Below are 22208 nucleotides of genomic sequence, written 5' to 3' on the forward strand. Positions count from 1 at the left end.
CACTTCCATGGAGGAAAATGATGACAATAATGATATGGTGGAGGACTAGCAAACTTTGGAGGCTCCTACCCTCTTGAGGTTTGTCTACTTCTTTCTTTGTTTTCTTTATTTTTATCTTGATCATAGTTTGGAGAGTCCTAGCAACATGAGGACTAACACCTTGGTCCCATTGAGGTGTTCTTTTTATTGTTCCCATTTGAAAAATTCAAAATGACAATATATAGTTTCATGCATTGCATCTTGTGTGCGTGAACTACCCCAAAATTTAAGACATTAGAAATAATGTCTATCTCGGTTTGGGGAAGTACATGCATACGCAACGGGAGGTAATCTAAATTACGCTCTCCGTCATAAACAAAAACCATGCATCATGTAGTATAGATTAGCCTAGCTTGCATTTAGTATAGAAATCATGCATCATACTTGCATAATTTCCTATCATATTGGCAATTGAGGACAATGCCCATATTAGTGTGGGGATGGGAAATTCTAACTTAACTTTTATTCAAAAGTCTAAAAAAAATCAAAAATTTCGAAAAAATCAAAAAAATTGAAAAATTGAAAATCCAAAAACAAGTTCATTTCCTTTGTAGTGTAGTCTTGTATATATTGTTTGTATATATTATGTTTGTCTATCCTTGTTCACATTGATCGACTACGCCACATCCGAGACATGAGGATATTGAAGACTGCATGGTATGAACTTTCCAATCTCCTTTTTCCTCTTTATGTTAATGACTATGTGGCTTTATTTTGATTGATGCGGTATAAACAATGTGAATTTAGGACTTGCATTTAGATTATTTGGCATATTAGTTCGTAGAATCATATGCATTAAGATGTATATATGTTAGTTGCATCATGGCATATAGTTGCATGTTAGAAAAAGTTTGCGAAACCGTCTACTTGGGAAGCTTGACAAGTGTATATAGGCCCTAGTAGATGCTTTTTCTTCTTAAGACTTTGCTTGTTAGAATACTTGTAAAACACCCTAGGATGTGTCATGCTAGTATCCTTTGACCCATGGATTAAGGCCTAGTCAAGAGTACCTTGTGGTGTGATAACTCCTTGGCTACCATTTATTCCAAGGTGACCCTTGAAACCATGCAACCATCATCCATCCATGTTCTACCATACATTTTGTCATCAAAGGGAATGGGCACAAAAATAAATTGATTTGAGTTCAAGAAATGAAATGAAAAGTGAAAGAAAGTTTGCAAAATGCATCAAATGAAAAGAGGAGAAAAAATAGACTCCTAATGCTTCAAATATAAGGTACCCTCACTACATATGGGGTGACTTTGAAAATGTTCAAAAGAAAAATGCAAAAAGTTGAAAGTTGTAAAGTGTTGAATTGCCAAAAATCAAAAGAAATGGCAAAAGAAAGTGTTCTCAAATGTTTTATGCCACAAGAAATTGGGGAGAAAAACAAAAACAAAAGCAAACTCCCAAATGAAACTCAAATACTATTGATCCCTTTATCCATTGTATCCATTTTTGTGCATGGTATAGAGGGGACGACCCTTCTTCATGTCTAGGCAAGAGGGGGAATTCCGCGATCCTCCAGTGTTTCTAACACCATAGGGAGTCTACTCTTGACAAAAGCATTTAATGATTGAGGACAAAGGTACCCTAGCTTGACACAATTTGGAGGTGATTTATTGGTATCCTTCTAGGCTTAGTAGTTTGAAGAAATTGCATCTATGAGAGAGTGTGTACCCTTGAATTGCTTCCCTTGTAGATAATTTCCGCCACTTAGATGAGGAAAGTGGCTATTCTTTTGTAGATGCATCCATTACTTGATTTTTGTGTGCTTTAATGTTTGGATGTGTCGCCAGTTTGGCAAGATCCACCTTGCCTTGCAAGAAGGCATCCTACCTCATGGTTGTCTTGTTGTGAGTTGAAGGGGCGGAGTAAGACCCGCTAATTGTCTCATATCGTCTATGCTATTAGGTTAGTTTAAATAACGGTCCTAGTTTTTGTCACCTCTTTACTCGGGACGAGCAAAGGTTCGGTTTGGGGATATTTGATGTGACCATTATTTGAACATATTTAGTCCCCGAATTAGCCTTGTTCCCATGCTTTTTAGTGCATATTTAGGTCATTTATTGTCTTTAGTCCTTTGTTTTGCATATTCTTTGAGGTTTTGATCCCTTGGTAGGAAAGGAGTGCAAACCTTGCATTTTCATGGCAAAATGGAGCTAAATTGATTGAATTCAATGACCAAGCATCAAAGAGAAGACAAGACTAGAAGGCCTTTGTACATATTATAGTAGTTGGGCAATGATAAGAAAAGATCCTTGCATCTCCGATGAAATCCCCAAGGATTGTATGAAGAAGAAGGAAGAAAAGAAGAAGGGAAAAAGCTGATCAAGAATCCGAGTGGATTGCCTACTGGACGCCCGTCCAAGACAAGGAATCCGAGCGTCTTCCTCAGAGGGACGCTCGTCCAAAACCGACACAATCCGCCCGTCCACCCAACGAATCCGCTCGTCCAAAAGCCAGACAATCCGCTCGTCTCGTGCCCTGGACGCTCGGATTGTGTGACAGCTATTCCGTTTTCTAGTTGTTCTATGAAGGATGCGCATACCTCAGGAAAGACTAGCAAAAAGGAGACTCGTATATTTTTCTGAGAGGAGCGATTTCTCAAGGACTTAATCTTCATTTAAGCCCTTAGTAAACCCTAATTTGTATACCTAATCCCCACTATAAATACCCCATTAGTCTAATTAGATTATCATGTTCTTCTTATGAATCTCTAGTGTAGTTTATATCAATCTAATCTCTCTTTAATCTTGTAATCAACTTTTAATCAAGTCTTAATACAAATCTCATTTCCTTAATCTCTCTTTTGTTCATCTTTCATTTTAGGTAATTGAAGATTATTTGGGTTATTATTGGGAGATTGACAACCTTCCAATCAATCATTAAGTACTTCTATTATTCTTTGCTTTATTATTGGAATCATTAGTAGGTATAATTCTCTTAATCCCTTTTTAATTATTGTTAATCATCGTCATTTATTCATCATGTTTTACTTTGTTGGTATGATTGACAACCTTGCTAGCATGTTCAACATGATAATGAGTGAGTAATTTCCTTAACTAGGGTTAATGGGTAATTAGGGGAAACCAACATGGGGGATGATTCATGCTTAAATTAATATGTTTTCATAGTTTATTTGCTTGCTTGTTGTGATCTCAACTTATGCACATGTTATGTTTGATGAAATGCGAGCCTATGAATCCTTGCATTTTTTACCCATCACCTACCTTTTCAATGAGACTTGTAAGACATAAACCAACTCGAGTCTCATTAGACCATGCATATAGTTGAGTAGAGAAGATTAAGTCGACTTGTAGGTGTTGTACAATCTAATCGATTCGGCTCCGGGACCCAAACTTTCCTATGATTGTAAGATATAAACCAACTCGATCCATCACAACAATAATTGCTTGCTTATAATTTGAGAATATGTTTGTATGATCAATTCCCATGAATCCTCTATGACCCCATGAAACCCTAGTGCCTTTTATCAATTGTTTACATCTCTTTTTAATCATCTTGCTTGCTTACTTTCATTGTTATTTAGTTTAGTGATATTCTATTCCAACCCCAAATTGTGACACCCCTAGACACCGCTACTTGCAATTGCAAATCTCACTTCAATACCCGTCCCTTGGGATCCGACCTTTACTTGCCTTTTTACTAATAGTAGAGTTGTTTATGGAGTTATAAATATTGTTTTGGTCTAGGTGCTTCTAACGACAAGTACCGAAAACTAAACCTCTCAAGAGGGCCCGACCACGGTGTCACTTTGATTTTTTTTTTTACGACTTTGATTTTTTTTTCTTTTTTTTTTACCACGTGTATTATGCTGTTATTCTACTGTTATTGTGATGTTATTCCGGTGTCATACAATAAACTAAAAACAAATTAACTTCAACTAAAATTGAAAGCCCTAAATAATTAAACTAAAAACAAATAAACAAAAACTAATTAAGAAATTAATTTCTTCAAACTAGTGGTGCCATACACTGGTAACTCCTCGCTGAAGGTACTAACACCAATCGAACTCAAATTCTCCAGCTCAAATAGATCAGAACTTACACAGCTTTCGTCATCGTCATCGTCATCTATTTTCATCAATTCTTCATCTGAACACATCTCGAAGCTCGACAGTTCTTTGTAACTATGATCATGGTTATTATTTCTTCGGTTTCTAGTCGGGACTAAATCTTTCGGTTACTTGTCGTTAGGAGCACCTAGACCAAAACACAATTTATAACTTCACAAACAACTCTACAGTTAGTAAAGAGGCAAGTAAAGGTCGGATCCCAAGAGACGGGAATTGAGATGAGATTTCTATTGCAACTAGTGGTGTCTTAAGGGGTGTCACAATTGGGGTTTGATGTATAAGATCACTAAACTAAATAGCAATGAAAGTAAACAAGCAAGATGAATTAAAAGGGATGTAAAACAATTGATAAAAAGCACTAGGGTGTCATGGGGTCATAGCGGATTCATGGGAATTGATCATACAAACATATTCTCAAGTTATAAGCAAGCAATTATTGTTGTGATGGGTCGAGTTGGTTTATATCTTACAATCCTAGGAAAGTTTGGGTCCCAGAGCCGAATCGATTATATTGTACAACACCTACAAGTCGACTTAGTCTTCCCTACTCAACAACATGCATGGTCTAATGAGACTCGAGTTGGTTTATGTCTTACAAGTCTCATTGAAAAGATAGGTGATGGGTAAAAATGCAAGGATTCAAAGGCTCACATTTCATCAAACATAACATGTGCATAAGTTGAGATCACAACAAGCAAGCAAATAAATTATGAAAGCATATTAATTTAAGCATGAATCATTCCCCATGTTGGTTTCCCCTAATTACCCATTAACCCAAGCTAAGGAAACTACTCACTCATTATCATGTTGAACATGCTAGCAAGGTTGTCAATCATACCAACAAAGTGAAACATGATGAATAAATGAAAGTGATTAACAATAATTAAAGAGGGATTAAGAAAATTATACCTACTAATGATTCCAATAATAAAGCAAAGAATAAAAGAAGTACTTGAATGCTTGCTTGAGAGGTTGTCAATCTCCCAATAATAACCCAAATAATCTTCAATTACCAAAAATAAAGGATGAACAAGAGAGAGATTAAGGAAATAACACTTGTATTAAAACTTGATTAATTGTTGATTACAAAATTAAAGAGAGATTTGATTGATATTAACTACACTAAAGATTGCTAAGAAGAACATGCTCTTCTAATTAGACTAATGGGGTATTTATAGTGGGGATTAGGTGGATGAATTAGGGTTAACTAAGGGCTTAAATGACGATTAAGTCCCTTGTTGAGGAAACGCCGGTCTTTTTGGAAAGACTCCGGTCTCTAGAAAAAGATGTGCATCCTTCCTTGAAGTTTGAAGAAGACGAAATGGGTCTGCCTGGGAATCCGGGCGTCTTTAGCACGGGACGGGCGGATTTGGTGGTCTCTGCCCGGGCGTCTTGGAGTAAAAACGGGCGTCTTCTGGAGTTTTTGCCCGGGCGTCTTGGTGGTGAAGACGCACGGATTGTGGTGGTGGAGACGGGCGTCTTTAGGGTAAGACGCACGGATTGCTGGGCAGTCTTGTTTCTTCTTCTTTTCTTCCTTTTTTTTATAAAATCCTTGGGGATTTCCTCGGGGATGCAAGAATCTTTTCTCATCATTGCCCATCTACTATAGTATGTACAAAGGCCGTCTAATCTTGTCTCTCCTTGATGCTTGGTCATTGAATTTAATCAATTTAGTCTTATTTTGCCATGAAAATGCAAGGTTTGCACTCCTTTCCTACCAAGGGATCAAAATCTCAAAGAATATGCAAAACAAAGAACTAAAGACAATAAATGACCCAAATATGCACTAAAAAGCATGGGAACAAGGCTAATTCGGGGACTAAATGTGCTCTAATTATGGTCACATCAAATATCCCCAAACCGAACCTTTGCTCGTTCCGAGTAAAGAGGTGACAAAGACTAGGACCATTATTTTAAACTAACCTAATAACATAGCCGATATGAGACAATTAGCGGGTCTCACTCCGCCCATTCAACTCACAACAAGACAACCATGAGGTAGGATGCCTTCTTGCAAGGCAAGGTGGGTCTTGCCAAAATGGCGACATATCCAAACATTAAGCATACAAAATCAAATAATGGATGCATCTACAAAAGAATAGCCACTTTCCTCATCTAAGTGGCGGAAATTATCTACAAGGGAAGAAATTCAAGGGTACACCTTCATAGATGCAATTTTTCTCATATTTTTATGATTATTTTTTGTTAAAACCGATAAACCGCAACATTGTTTTCCGGATAAATTTTGAAATATTTAACCTAAGTTTTGAACATTATGAGTGTCATGGTATTTTTCCAGAATGTTCATGAGTTTAAATTTCAAATTTCAAATTTATTTGAAATTTTGTGATTTATTTGAAGTTTATAGCTTATTTTATTATAATTTTAGGTACATTAATGAACAAATTTTGGAAATATGAGTTAATTATGGTCAAATAGGTGAAGACTAATTTTGAGTCTTAAGAGGTTAGGGTAATTAACTTGTGCATAAATATGAATTTATGTAATTTTTGTGATTATAAAATGTTGAATCACGCAAATCCGTAAAAACCGTGTATATACGATATTGGCTACTTGAAGGCGATTTAGCATAAAATTGGGCACGTTCATACATATTATAATGCTGCATTTTATTTATGATTGTCATAATTTTATTTTATGTAATTTTGAATTATGTAATTTTTACTTAGTATGGCCTTAGTTTTTTAATTGATATTACCCGAAATGTATGGGAATATCGATTCGGTTGTAATTTATTGTGATCTCGTATCACCGTTTTGTAATTTAATAGATTTATTTTATTTTAATTACAAATGTATAATAGGAAATTATGTAATTTGTTATGTAATTTATTTATTCCGGAGTTCCTTAAAGACGGTGTCATTCAAGATGACGATTCAAAAAGACGGTGTTACCTCGAGATGCGTGCCTCAACCGAAGTTCAAGGGACCAATGGAATTGGTTTCCGAATATGTAATAGTTAAATAGTTTTTCTATTTTAGGAAGGCCATACTAGGATTTATTTTTATGCTTTGCATTTTATTTATATGTCGCATGCATCGCTAAATCGCCATAACTAAAACATGCATTATCATTTTTATCGAGTTTAATCGACCGTGTCAATTACGATTATCGTAGTTCACCGCTTTAGTTCACTTAAAACGTGATAGATAATAAATTGACATGACCTCTCGCTAAAACAATCAATTGAGATATAGCCTTACCAAATAGTAGAAACCATGAAAACCTATTTCGCTAGGGAGTGCACTCGGCTACCCCGGGGTACAAACCTTGTTACGTAGAGGAAGTGGATGATAAATGTCTATCCACCAAATTCATGTTGATGAGGGTTTCATCGGCTACCCCGTGCTCAAGTTAATATGGGTTTGGATCATGGACACATTTATTCGAAATTTGGATTGAACTCAACAAAAGTTTTTGATAAGGGTTTCATCGGCTACCCCGTACCCTTGTCGGATGTGTTTTGGGCTAAAGATAAGTATTAGAGTAATTTTATCAACCAAGAGTTCTAGAAGTAGAATCGATTAAAAGGTTAATCCACCAAGTTATATTGATAAGGGTTTCATCGGCTACCCCGTGCCTAAGTTGATATGAATTTGGGTCTTGGAATCATTTATCTAGTTGGGTAGAGGTCACTAGAAAAATGCAATAAAACTTGTTTAAATTATTTTTATGAGTATTATTATATTGAAAATGACATATGTTTTATTCCTTCTATCTTTTGTTTTGTAGACCACTTCTTTTTTTCATAACAAATGGCTACACCAAACCCAAACGCCACGCCTCTCGCTAATTCATTTTGGCTCCGATGCTTCATGGATGGATGTAAACTTGAAAAGAATGGGTCAAATTTCTCCGATTGGGATGCCCAACTCAAATTAGCCGCCCAAGGTGACGACAAGCTTCGTTACCTCACCGAGGCCTCTCCACCCGAACCTAACACTAGGTCGACCGCCGCCACTATGGAAGCATATGAGGCTTACCATAAGGAGTCCGCCGCAATGAAAAATGTGTTGATCTTTGCGATGGAGGCGGATCTCCAAAGGAGAGCCTTTAAGATGGGCACCGCTAATGAGATTTACTCCAAGCTTGTGACAATGTTTTCACAAACTCCGCGGATCGTCCAATATGAGGCGTCCGCGGCATTCTTTGATCTCGACTTCAAAGAGGGCCAAAAGGTTAGCCCTCATGTGCTCAAATTAATGGAGCTAGTCGAGACCTTGAAAATTCAAAGGGTTGAAATCCCCAAAGAACTCATTGTAGATAGGATTCTACACTCCTTATCCAAAGTCAAGGCATATGTTCAATTCCGGGTGAATTTTAACATGCAAGACAAGGATGTGTCTCTTGAAGAATTGCACAAGTTACTTGTGCAAGCCGAAAGGGACATGGGGTTAAATGTGAACCCACCCAAGGATGTGCTTAACATTAGCACCAAAAGCAAGGGGAAGTTCAAAAAGAATGGGAGGAAGGGTAAGAAGCAAGCTCCCACTTTCACCAAAGCTAAGACTTATGAAGCTAGCACTTCAAAAATCAACAAGGGTCCTCTTGATAAATGCCATTATTGTAATGGTGTTGGACATTGGAAAAGAAATTGTTCCAAATACCTTGGTGATATTAAGGCTGAAAAGATCACTCTAGTAGGTAAATGACTATCCTTTCTTTTATGTTTCTATTTCAACTATGGTATTGTGATACAAAGTTGTGATAATGTATCTCCCTTTTATTGTAAATAGGGCCTCCACCAAGCAAAGACAAGGGAAAAGAAAAGCAAGCTTGAGAAACCATCAAGAAGCTAGGAATAGCTTTCATGAAGCTTCGCTTTTTATTGTCTTATTTTAATTATGTTTCGGATTTTAGAACCTTTTAAGTTTCCGTGTTCGACATGGAAAGGTATTTTGGATAATTGGTTGTATTTTGGATAATGGTGGCTTGGTTTGCAACCCAAGTCACCTGTTTTATCTTTTTATCCTTGTTCTAAAACTCGTATTTACATGCTTGGTCATAGAAACATATAATTATTCACTTAAAATGATCTAATAGACAATTATAATGATGAGATTCATTATATGTCCACATGCTTAAAGCTTGTGTATGATCATTTACAAAGTGTCATTGAGTTTATGAACTCTCTTAAAGGAATGTCAATCAACCAAGTACACTTACAAAATCTAAAACTATTAGTCAACCTATGAGATAGTTCTCCTTATACTTCAAATTCATTATTTGTGTCTCATATGCTATCTTTGAATCTCTAGTGTATTTATTCTAAAGATAGAGTGGGAGAAAAATGAAGACACAACACACACCAAGATAAATTTGTGTACTTGTGTATACGAGATCTACACAAGGAAGAATGATTTGAATAAAGGTATATCTATTCATATAGTATACCCAATAGATGAGATCTATGGTCTCGAATATATATATATATATATATATATATATATATATATATATATATATATATATATATATATATATATATATATATATATATATATATATATATATATATATATATATATATACATGATCTCAAGAGACCAAGTGAAGTAATTTTCTCAAGATAACTACACGAGGAGACCAAAAGAAAGTTTTGGAAGAAAAATGACTAATGTAAAGTCTTAACGAGAGTTTTGACTAGTTTATGATAAATTTTGACCAATGGTTTAAACTTTGATATTTACTTAAGAGCCTAAAATGAATCAAAGTAACATCCTAGAAAATAAACAAGATTTATGACTAGAGGTTGCAAGGATTGATATATCGATATCATCAATAGCTAAGTTTTAACCACGCAAATGTCATTACTTAACCTCATTGTGAAAATGAAATGGTTAAACCTCCTTCCAAAAGGGTATTTCGAAGGACGTGTTTTAGATATTATTAATATTTGAATAACGACATTGCTACACATCATTATGATATGAATAAGTTAGAGATTAAAATCTCTTTCCATAAGGTTAAGATGAGACCACTTCAAAATGAGTATTTTGAAAGGATATGATGGGAACATATATGATTTTATCTCAATAACTTAGCAAAGCAATAAATTTCAATTCTTGAAATATCTCAATTGAGTAGTCAATTGCGGATCATGTGGAATTAAGTGGGAGTTGGAAATTATCATGTGAAGACATGGAATTTAGTGGGAGTAATCATCTTATAAAAGTCTATAACTCATCACTCATTGAAGAATGACGAGCTAATACCTTCCTTCACAAAGGAGTATTTGAGTTTTCAATTCTGGATGAAAATGGACTATGATGAATCCAATCACGTCATGAGATGTTGAGTAAGTATTGAAAGATACACATCGAATCAACGAGAAAAGTAGGTTATTCATTCAAATGAAAATGGAATTGCCATTAGCAGTCATGATCGTTCCTTGAACCTAAATATAGTTGATGACATGATTAAAAGTTACTAATATTTCCGCCATTAGAATAATCATGCGCATGTCCAATTATGAATCATATGCATGAGAGCATGATGAATCATTGGTAAGCCATAGTAGAAACGTCATGAATTCTCGAGAAGAATCCGATGAGCGATTTCGGTGTTTGACAGAATACTCTGTTATGTGTCAAGAGGTTGCACATATTAAAGAAAATCCGAACATACGTAAAGATTTATGAAAATCCTAAATGTTTTAAGCCAAATGGAGAAGTAGGAAGTTTGGAAAGATACTTAGTTGAATAAGAAGTTGCTCAAAACTAATCTTTTCTAATATGCTAGGACTTGTAGAAGTGCTAGGCTAATCATCTTGACAAATTGTTGCAAGACTCTACAAAACATATACCTAGTGCATTGTGTGTGGATGGAGTACTTGAACAGTACAAGTTATGTCATTCACCACAAATTCGTTTGTTATGAGATAATTGACAAGGAAGTTCTTTCAAGATAAAGAACTGAAACCGAGGTTGTAAACCTAGATTTGTACTTGGTAAAGTTCATGCTATGAGAAGATAACATGAACGTAAAGGAAAATGCGATTATAAGAAGTTTGAACACATGGACACATGATATGTTAAACTTCTATTGCAATCAACAAGTGTTTACACACTTACGATATGCATCACAAGGTTGTAATATGGTATTGACTACCCGAGTGTGATGTCGACATTTTTCGTTTGAGTTATTATTGACTCACCTTATACTTTGCTATATCCAAATGGGTTGTAGAGACAATTGAACCCCGTTAAAGTGAACACGGATTAGCATTGTATTTGCCCATAGTCACTTACATGAGGTGACGTCTCGAAATGACTAGAATGTGATGCGATTGACGGCAAGTTCAAGTGCCATGGAGTCATATGAGAATGACTAGTCGATGACATAGGCAGACTGTTAGGAACATTTTGTCGGGCCTTATGACCGCTTATAGAGTTCTGGCAAATTTTATAGCCTGGTCGTGGCGAGAGCTACTATAGTATTCTAATGAGTCGATTCTTTTGACTAAAGACTATTCGCTTAAGATGACACAGTTTCAGATTAACTTTGATTTGTGTTACTACGACCTTCGTAAATGGGGTCAAATGGGCATATTTTGGGTTATGATGGCTGTGGCTAGTCAAAGGGAATGAGTGCGATAGGAATTGTCCATCCCTAGTCAGGGTTATAACAATATCTCAGGGCCACTCGAGGAGTAATGAACTGGAAATGCGTGGCCACGCTCGGAATGTGTCCATAGTGGATAAATCCGGTCAATCAGTTATTCTCCAGATCGAGGAAACCACTCTCGATATGATCACTTGCAAGTACGACCTGAAAGACACCTTGCATTGAGTGGGAGATAGTAATAGGACAAGAGAATTGGTGACGCACACTTGTCGAGGACAAGTGGGAGATTGTTGGAATATGTGTCCTCCGACAATGATGCGATCTCAACTGTTAATCATGATGATCACATGTTTAAATCTCATTATAAGGAATACAATTGGGAAGTAATATTTTACTGTCAACTGGTCCACACATATCGGTAATGATTGGCTGACTAGAGTTTGACATTACTGTCGTGCGACGGTGGTGACCAGTTGATCCCCTTAGGTCATACCTAAAGGGTAACACTCTTAATTGATCATTTAATTGATCGTATGACGATACGAGTCAATTAAATTTCTTTAAAATTGACGGACGATTTTGGAAGTAATATTTACGTGTCTCATTGAAATTTGATTAAATGAGATACGGTCTAAGTAATCGAATTGTTTCATTACTCAGATGAAATTATTGTTTAAGGAAACAATTGAAATTGAATGAATGATTATAAATACAAGTTATTGTGATTTATAATTGGTAAAATATTTTGGTACAAGTAATTATGAATTACTAAGTCGATTGTTGTATATGACATATTTTTATTAATACGTTGATTTTTAATATGTTAAAAATACATAACATTTTTATGTGACATGTGACATGTGACATGTGACATGTGACATGTGACATATGACAAATTGACATTTTGACAAAGATAAAATGGAGTCCATTTTATCTATATGTACCGAAATTAAGAGGAGTATTAGGATTATATTGTGTTGATTATGTTAGTGGAAAACATAATCATTTCCTACTAAACTAGCCATGCAAAACCTAGTTGTCATTGTGAAGACAAAGTAGTGTATGCATTGGTCCCTCCTCTTTCCCTTACCCGGTTTTTCATAAGAGCAAAACCAAGGGTTTTGCCTTATAATTTAACATATACACTTGATAATTTTTTAGTGTATTAGCTAATTCATTCATCAATCTAAAAATAAGAACTTTTAGAAAGATAAAAACCTTCCTCTTACTTCTCTCTAAAACCGGTTTTAGGAGACCAAAAATCAAATATTTTTGGGTCAATTTTTACACTAAATTAATATTATTCTATTATACATAATATTAATTTGATTAAGAGTTTGCCTTGGGTATTTTACTTTGTGAGGGATCCTACACTTGGGTCCTAGTTCATCCATTAAGGAGAGCACAAGAATTGCCAGTGCAGATTAAGAAAAGTTCCTGTAAGAGAATCCGCTCTACTTTGAGGAAAGCCGCTCGTCCCATATTCAGAATCCGCTCGTCTTCACTGAAAGATGCTCGTCTTTAGGCGAGTTTTCCTGAAACCAATTTGAGCAGAATCCGAGCGTCCCGACAGGAATCCGCTCGTCTTCCCCTACTGTTTTGAATTTTTTGGGTGTTTTAATACACCTTCTCTCATTCATTTCATTCACTCATTTATTCAAACACTACCCATAAACCCAAAAACCCCAAAACCCTCATCCTCTCCATCACCAAAAACAAGATTTCCTCAACCAAATTCCACAAAATCAAACTCAAACTTCCTTACAACAACAATTAATCACTCCTATTGCAACAATAATTGATTCAAGCACCAAAATCTTCAACCTTTGATTCGATTTTTGAAATACAAAGCAAAATCCTTTCATCTTAAATCGATTTGGGCATAATTAGAAATTGAAGATTTTCAATCTTTTCTTGGTGTAATCAACAATGGCAAGAACAAAAGGAGCAACAAATGCACTCAAGGCAAAGACACTTTCAAAAAGGCAACAAAGCCTTCAAGCAAAGAAAGCTTCAATGGCTATGGTGGTCTCTAATGCAAACTTGGAAGTTCAACAACAACAAGATCCTCCCTTGGAAGCAACAACATCAACAACTCCGGAAATCGCTCAATTATCCAACTATCCGGAGGTAATTTTCATTTCCAACTCCCATAGGGATACATTTGCCAAGTATGCTAAGAAAGCCATTTTGCCCACCAAATTCTTTTGTGAAGATGCCTTGAACAAATTGGGTGTCCTTGTACAAACAAAAGCCTTCTTTGAAGCCATGGATTTGGGTAAATTGTTCACCATAAGTGAATTAACATACCCCTCCCTTACCTTGGAATTCTTAAGTTCATTGAAAGTGACTAAGGTAGAGACTAGAGAATACATCGAGTTTCGTCTTGCGAATGTGAATAGGCGCATCACCTTTGATGTTTTGAGTAAGGTATTAGGCCTTAGTGATACACCATATTATCACAAGATGCCCGAAAAGTATGACCCCGCTCCTCTTTGGGAGGCGATTTTTGGGAAGAAATTTGTGAGCTTTCATGCTTGTCGCGCTCTATTAATCCACCATCTGGGCATTAGAGTGTGGCACAAGGTCATCGGGAATACTATAATAGCAAGAAAAGGCACTAATCACTTTACAAAGCTCGATTGTGTTCTACTTGAGTCGGCCTTAAATGTCGGAAGGGAGTTCACTAAGCCCTACAATGCTCTAAGGCTTTTGATGGAAAGATGGCTTAATGTTGATTGTGGTAAGGAAGGCACCGCTCATATTGTAAATAGAGGTCTAGTTACTCTCTTGGCCAAGCACTTTGACGCAAATTTCAACAAGGATAACACCTATGTGGCGATCAAAGGGGATCATCTCATTGACATGGACGCCATGATTTACAAGTATAAGTGGGTCACGCATAATTCTCTTGACACCAACTATGGGTGGCTAACCAATGATGCTAGATCTTTCACTTTGCCTTCTAAGATTTGCCGGTTGAGTGCTCATCGAACAAACTACCTTCTTCCACTCTCCAAGGGCGCCGAATACATCATACGTAAACAAAGGGGCGAGATTGAAGAGCCCTCCTCCTCCATTGTCACACCACCCTACCCGTTCAAATATCAAGAGTTCAAACCCAAAGATGTTGAAGTGGGAAATGACTACATGACTCTCCTCATGCAAGAGATGCACAAACAAGCTTATAATGATCGAGTAGATGCATACTTGGCCTAATATCCACCCCTCCTTCATTTAGCTAGACAAGGACTACTTGATCCATCATGTCCTTTGCCTAGTTGGGCGGAAAGTCTTCTTTCCAAGCACATCTAGGGGTGAAAGACCGGGTGAAGATGAGAATGTCGATGATGAGGTTGTTGATGATGAGGGTGTTGATGAAGAGGTAGATGAAGAAGAAGAGGCTAATGAAGATGATGAAGGAAGTGAGCAAGATCAAGGAAGTGAAGATGAGAGTGGAGATGATTCCACTTCCATGGAGGAAAATGATGACAATGATGATATGGTGGAGGACTAGCAAACTTTGGAGGCTCCTACCCTCTTGAGGTTTGTCTACTTCTTTCTTTGTTTTCTTTATTTTTATCATCATCATAGTTTGGAGAGTCCTAGCAACATGAGGACTAACACCTTGGTCCCATTGAGGTGTTCTTTTTATTGTTCCCATTTGAAAAATTCAAAATGATAATATATAGTTTCATGCATTGCATCTTGTGTGCGTGAACTACCCCAAAATTTAAGACATTAGAAATAATGTCTATCTCGGTTTGGGGAAGTACATGCATACGCAACGGGAGGTAATCTAAATTACGCTCTCCGTCATAAACAAAAAACCATGCATCATGTAGTATAGATTAGCCTAGCTTGCATTTAGTATAGAAATCATGCATCATACTTGCATAATTTCCTATCATATTGGCCATTGAGGACAATGCCCATATTAGTGTGGGGATGGGAAATTCTAACTTAACTTTTATTCAAAAATCCAAAAAAAATCAAAAATTTCGAAAAAATCAAAAAAATTGAAAAATTGAAAAATTGAAAATCCAAAAACAAGTTCATTTCCTTTGTAGTGTAGTCTTGTATATATTGTTTGTATATATTATGTTTGTCTATCCTTGTTCACATTGATCGACTACGCCACATCCGAGACATGAAGATATTGAAGACCGCATGGTATGATCTTTCCAATCTCATTTTTCCTCTTTATTTTAATGACTATGTGGCTTTATTTTGATTGATGCGGTATAAACAATGTGAATTTAGGACTTGCATTTAGATTATTTGGCATATTAGTTGGTAGAATCATATGCATTAGGATGTATATATGTTAGTTGCATAATGGCATATAGTTGCATGTTAGAAAAATTTTGCGAAACCGTCTACTTGGGAAGCTTGACAAGTGTATATAGGCCCTAGTAGATGCTTTTTCTTCTTAAGACTTTGCTTGTTAGAATACTTGTAAAACACCCTAGGATGTGTCATGCTAGTATCCTTTGACCCATGGATTAAGGCCTAGTCAAGAGTACCTTGTGGTGTGATAACTCCTTGGCTACCGTTTATTCCAAGGTGACCCCTGAAACCATGCAACCATCATCTATCCATATTCTACCATACATTTTGTCATCAAAGGGAATGGGCACAAAAAGAAATTGATTTGAGTTCAAGAAATGAAATGAAAAGTGAAAGAAAGTTTGCAAAATGCATCAAATGAAAAGAGGAGCAAAAATAGACTCCTAATGCTTCAAATATAAGGTACCCTCACTACATATGGGGTGACTTTGAAAATGTTCAAAAGAAAAATGCAAAAAGTTGAAAGTTGTCAAGTGTTGAATTGCCAAAAATCAAAAGAAATGGCAAAAGAAAGTGTTCTCAAATGTTTTATGCCACAAGAAATTGGGGGGAAAAACAAAAACAAAAGCAAACTTCCAAATGAAACTCAAATACTATTGATCCCTTTATCCATCGTATCCATTTTTGTGCATGGTAGAGAGGGGACGACCCTTCTTCTTGTCTAGGCAAGAGGGAGAATTCCGCGATCCTCCAGTGTTTCTAACACCATAGGGAGTCTACTCTTGACAAAAACATTTAATGATTGAGGACAAAGGTACCCTAGCTTGACACAATTTGGAGGTGATTTATTGGTATCCTTCTAGGCTTAGTATTTTGAAGAAATTGCATCTATGAAGGAGTGTGTACCCTTGAATTGCTTCCCTTGTAGATAATTTCCGCCACTTAGATGAGGAAAGTGGCTATTCTTTTGTAGATGCATCCATTACTTGATTTTTGTGTGCTTTAATGTTTGGATGTGTCGCCATTTTGGCAAGACCCACCTTGCCTTGCAAGAAGGCATCCTCCCTCATGGTTGTCTTGTTGGGAGTTGAAGGGGCGGAGTGAGACCCGCTAATTGTCTCATATCGTCTATGCTATTAGGTTAGTTTAAATAACGATCCTAGTTTTTGTCACCTCTTTACTCAGGACGAGCAAAGGTTCGGTTTGGGGATATTTGATGTGACCATTATTTGAGCATATTTAGTCCCCGAATTAGCCTTGTTCCCATGCTTTTTAGTGCATATTTAGGTCATTTATTGTCTTTAGTCCTTTGTTTTGCATATTCTTTGAGGTTTTGATCCCTTGGTAGGAAAAGAGTGCAAACCTTGCATTTTCATGGTAAAATGGAGCTAAATTGATTGAATTCAATGACCAAGCATCAAAGAGAAGACAAGACTAGAAGGCCTTTGTACATATTATAGTAGTTGGGCAATGATGAGAAAAGATCCTTGCATCTCCGATGAAATCCCCAAGGATTGTATGAAGAAGAAGGAAGAAAAGAAGAAGGGAAAAAGCTGATAAAGAATCCGAGCGGATTGCCTACTGGACGCCCGTCCAAGACAAGGAATCCGAGCGTCTTCCTCAGAGGGACGCTCGTCCAAAACCGCCACAATCCGCCCGTCCACCCAAAGAATCCGCTCGTCCAAAAGCCAGACAATCCGCTCGTCTCGTGCCCTGGACGCTCGGATTGTGTGACAGCTATTCCGTTTTCTAGTTGTTCTATGAAGGATGCGCATACCTTAGGAAAGACTAGCAAAAAGGAGACTCGCATATTTTTCTGAGAGGAGCGATTTCTCAAGGACTTAATCATCATTTAAGCCCTTAGTAAACCCTAATTTGTGTACCTAATCCCCACTATAAATACCCCATTAGTCTAATTAGATTATCATGTTCTTCTTATCAATCTCTAGTGTAGTTTATATCAATCTAATCTCTCTTTAATCTTGTAATCAACTTTTAATCAAGTCTTAATACAAATCTCATTTCCTTAATCTCTCTTTTGTTCATCTTTCATTTTAGGTAATTGAAGATTATTTGGGTTATTATTGGGAGATTGACAACCTTCCAATCAATCATCAAGTACTTCTATTATTCTTTGCTTTATTATTGGAATCATTAGTAGGTATAATTCTCTTAATCCCTTTTTAATTATTGTTAATCATCTTCATTTATTCATCATGTTTTACTTTGTTGGTATGATTGACAACCTTGCTAGCATGTTCAACATGATATTGAGTGAGTAATTTCCTTAACTAGGGTTAATGGGTAATTAGGGGAAACCAACATGGGGAATGATTCATGCTTAAATTAATATGTTTTCATAGTTTATTTGCTTGCTTGTTGTGATCTCAACTTATGCACATGTTATGTTTGATGAAATGCGAGCCTATGAATCCTTGCATTTTTTACCCATCACCTACCTTTTCATTGAGACTTGTAAGACATAAACCAACTCGAGTCTCATTAGACCATGCATATAGTTGAGTTGGGAAGATTAAGTCGACTTGTAGGTGTTGTACAATCTAATCGATTCGGCTCCGGGACCCAAACTTTCCTATGATTGTAAGATATAAACCAACTCGATCCATCACAACAATAAGTGCTTGCTTATAATTTGAGAATATGTTTGTATGATCAATTCCCATGAATCCCCTATGACCCCATGACACCCTAGTGCCTTTTATCAATTGTTTACATCCCTTTTTAATCATCTTGCTTGCTTACATTCATTGTTATTTAGTTTAGTGATATTCTATTCCAACCCCAAATTGTGACACCCCTAGACACCGCTACTTGCAATTGCAAATCTCACTTCAATACCCGTCCCTTGGGATCCGACCTTTACTTGCCTCTTTACTAATAGTAGAGTTGTTTGTGGAGTTATAAATATTGTTTTGGTCTAGGTGCTCCTAACGACAAGTATCGAAAACTAAACCTCTCAAGAGGGCTCGACCACGGTGTCACTTTGATTTTTTTTACGACTTTGATTTTTTTTTCTTTTTTTTTACCACGTGTATTGTGCTGTTATTCTACTGTTATTGTGATGTTATTCCGGTGTCATACAATAAACTAAAAACAAATTAACTTCAACTAAAATTGAAAGCCCTAAATAATTAAACTCAAATTCTCCAGCTCAAATAGATCAGAACTTACACAACTTTCGTCATCGTCATCGTTGATGCGACCATAATTGGCGCATATTTAGCCCCCGAATTACCATTGTTTCTATGCTTTTTAGTGCCTATTTGGGTCATTTCTTATCTTTAGTTCTTTGTTTTGCATATTCTTTGAGATTTTGATCCCTTGGTAGGAAAGGAGTAAGAATCTTGCATTTTCATGGCAAAACAAGGCTAAATTGATCATATTCAATGACCAAGCATCAAGGAGAGACAAGACTAGAAGGCCTTTGTACATAACATAGTAGAAGAGCATTGTTGAGAAAAGGATCCTTGAGTCCCCAAGGAAATCCCCAAGGAATTCGTGAAGAAAAGGGAAGAAAAAGAAGAAGGAAAGTTGCTGAACTACAATCCGAACGGATTGTAGAGAATCCGTCCGTCCTCGCCCGATCGAGCGTCCTTACCAGGAATCCGCTCGGATTCCCCATGCCCAGTCCGAGCGTCTTGTTCCTTGATCCGCTCGGTTCATCCATCCCAGATCTGGCCGTCCCGACTCCCAGCCGCACGGATCACAACACAGCACAGTTTCGTTCTTCAAGCTACGAAATGGAGAAGCCCTTCTCTCGGATAATCCCGGAGGCTCCTTGCTCAACTTAAAAAGTGTAATTACTAGTTTAGCCCTTAGTTAACCCTAATGCATCCTCCCTAATTTTCACTATAAATACCCCATTAGTCTAATTAGAGGAGCATGTTCTTCTTATCAATAATTAGTGTAGTTAATATCAATCAAATCTCTCTTCAATATTGTAATCAAATATTAATCAAGTTTTAATCCAAGTTTTAGTTCTTTAATTCTCTCTCTTGTTCTTCATTTATTTTGGGTAATTAGAAGATTATTGGGTTTATTGGGAGATTGACAACCTTCCATCAATCATCAAGTTCTTCTATTATTCTTGCTTTATTATTGGAATCATTAGTAGGTATAATCTCTTAATCCCTTTTTAATTATTGCTAATTACTTTTATTTATTCATCATGTTTCATTATGTTAGTATGATTGACAACCTCTCTAGCATGATCAATATGATAATGAGTGAGTAGTCTCTTTGCTAGGGTTTAATGGGTGATTAGGGGAAACCAACATGGGGAATGATTCATGCTTAAATTAATATGCTTTCATATCTTATTTGCTTGCTTGTTTTGATCTTAATACATGCACATGTTATGTTTGATGAAATGCTAAGCCTATGAATCCTTGCATTTACTATCATCTTCTATCCTTTCAACTTGACTTGTAAGACATAACCCAACTCGAGTCTTGTTAGACCATGCATGTGTTAAGTAGGGAAGATTAAGTCGACTTGTAGGTGTTGTACAATCCAAGAGATTCGGCTCCGGGACCCAAACTTTCCTAGGATTGTAAGATATAACCCAACTCAATCCATCACAACAATAATTGCTTGCTTATAATTTGAGAACATGTTTGTATGATCATATCCCATGATTCCCCTATGAACCCACGACACCCTAGTGCTTTTAATCAATTGTTTACACCTTTATTTCATTTACCTTGTTAGTTTATTTTCATTGCTATTTTAGTTTAGTAACCTTCTACATCAACCCAATTTGTGACACCCCTAGACACCACTAGTTACAATAGAATCTTCATTTCAATACCCGTCCCTTGGGATCCGACCTTTACTTGCCTCTTTAATAATTGTAGAGTTGTTTGTGAAGTATAAATTGTGTTTTGTATCGACCATTGACCAACGACCACATATGCTTAATTGTGAAAACCAAATGGCTCCGATCAAAAATGGCGCGTTCTTGGGGACGGTGTTTAATTGATTTAAGATTTCTTTTATTGTTTTTAGTTGTGTCTTTTTCACCTGGGGGAAGTAAAACTCCTCAAGGTTTGTTCTAATTGTTTTCGAGTTGTTTGATATTTTGCATGTCTAGAAGGTTACAAAGAGATTTGTTACCTTTTGACCGTGAAATCGAAAGAACCTTGACGAATAATAGGAGACTTGTTAGGAGGAATTTGGGAGGTGTTGGTGAAGTTGTTCAACCCACTAGTGAGTTTGTCAATCCTTTCGCAATAGAAGGAGAAGAGAACCCATTAAACAATACCACACAAAATCCACCTACAATGCCTAAATTCTCGTCACACTCTATACCCACCGAGGAGGATCTACCAAACGGTACTCCTACCCCACAACATCTTACCGGAAACTTTATTGCCAAGTCCGCCTTCATCCAACTAGTTGAGAGGAGCCAATTCGGGGGAATGCCTAGTGAGGACCCTCATTCTCATATGGAAACATTTTGTGATTATTGTGAAGCTATCTCTCAAACGGGCGTGACTCAAGACCAAATAAGATGGGTCATATTTCCTTTTTCGTTAATCGGCACCGCAAAGCAATGGTTGAAGGGCCTTGATAAGGCCACCCTTGGAATAGATTCTTGGAAGAAGCTAGCTCTAGCTTTCTACAAAAAATTCTACCCAGCGGAAAAGACCAATATGCTAAGAGCTCAAATTACGGGTTTCAAGCAAAGGGATGAAGAGTCTTTGTATGAAGCTTGGGAGCGGTTCAAAGGTATTTGTCGCTCATGTCCTCACCATGGACTTAGCGAATGGTTTTTGGTGCAACAATTTTGGAATGGTTTATATGAAGATTCAAGGAACATTCTCAATATGGGATCAAATGGAATGTTCACCGAAGTTGATGACAATCAAACATGGAACAAGATTGAGGAAATGGCGGTCCATAATTCGCAATATAGTAGGCCTCGCAAGGCTACTAGAGGAGGAAAGTATGAAGTGGACACCGTTACTCAATTGGGTGCTCAACTTAGTGCTCACATTGACACAATCAACTTGAAGTTTGAACAAGCTATGGCTAGACTTGAGGAAAGCTCAAAATCATCAAAGCATCATGTCAATGCCATGACGGCATCCTCATCAATCCCAAGCGGGATATGTGAGAATTGTGGAACCTTGGGTCATGACTCAAGTGAATGTAGGGGAACAACCGAGCA

At 36.8% G+C, this 22208-nt stretch overlaps 1 non-coding gene across 1 annotated transcript; it reads right to left on the minus strand.

The window, feature by feature from the left end:
• Positions 1-21690: 21690 nt before the first annotated feature.
• Positions 21691-21797, minus strand: LOC141638130 (small nucleolar RNA R71). Its single transcript, XR_012542013.1, has one exon. It is a non-coding gene; the product is annotated as a small nucleolar RNA R71 (small nucleolar RNA).
• Between the last annotated feature and the right edge of the window lie 411 nt (positions 21798-22208).

This window comes from Silene latifolia, unplaced genomic scaffold (genome assembly GCF_048544455.1).
Source record: "Silene latifolia isolate original U9 population unplaced genomic scaffold, ASM4854445v1 scaffold_181, whole genome shotgun sequence".
In the NCBI taxonomy this organism is placed as follows: domain Eukaryota; kingdom Viridiplantae; phylum Streptophyta; class Magnoliopsida; order Caryophyllales; family Caryophyllaceae; genus Silene; species Silene latifolia.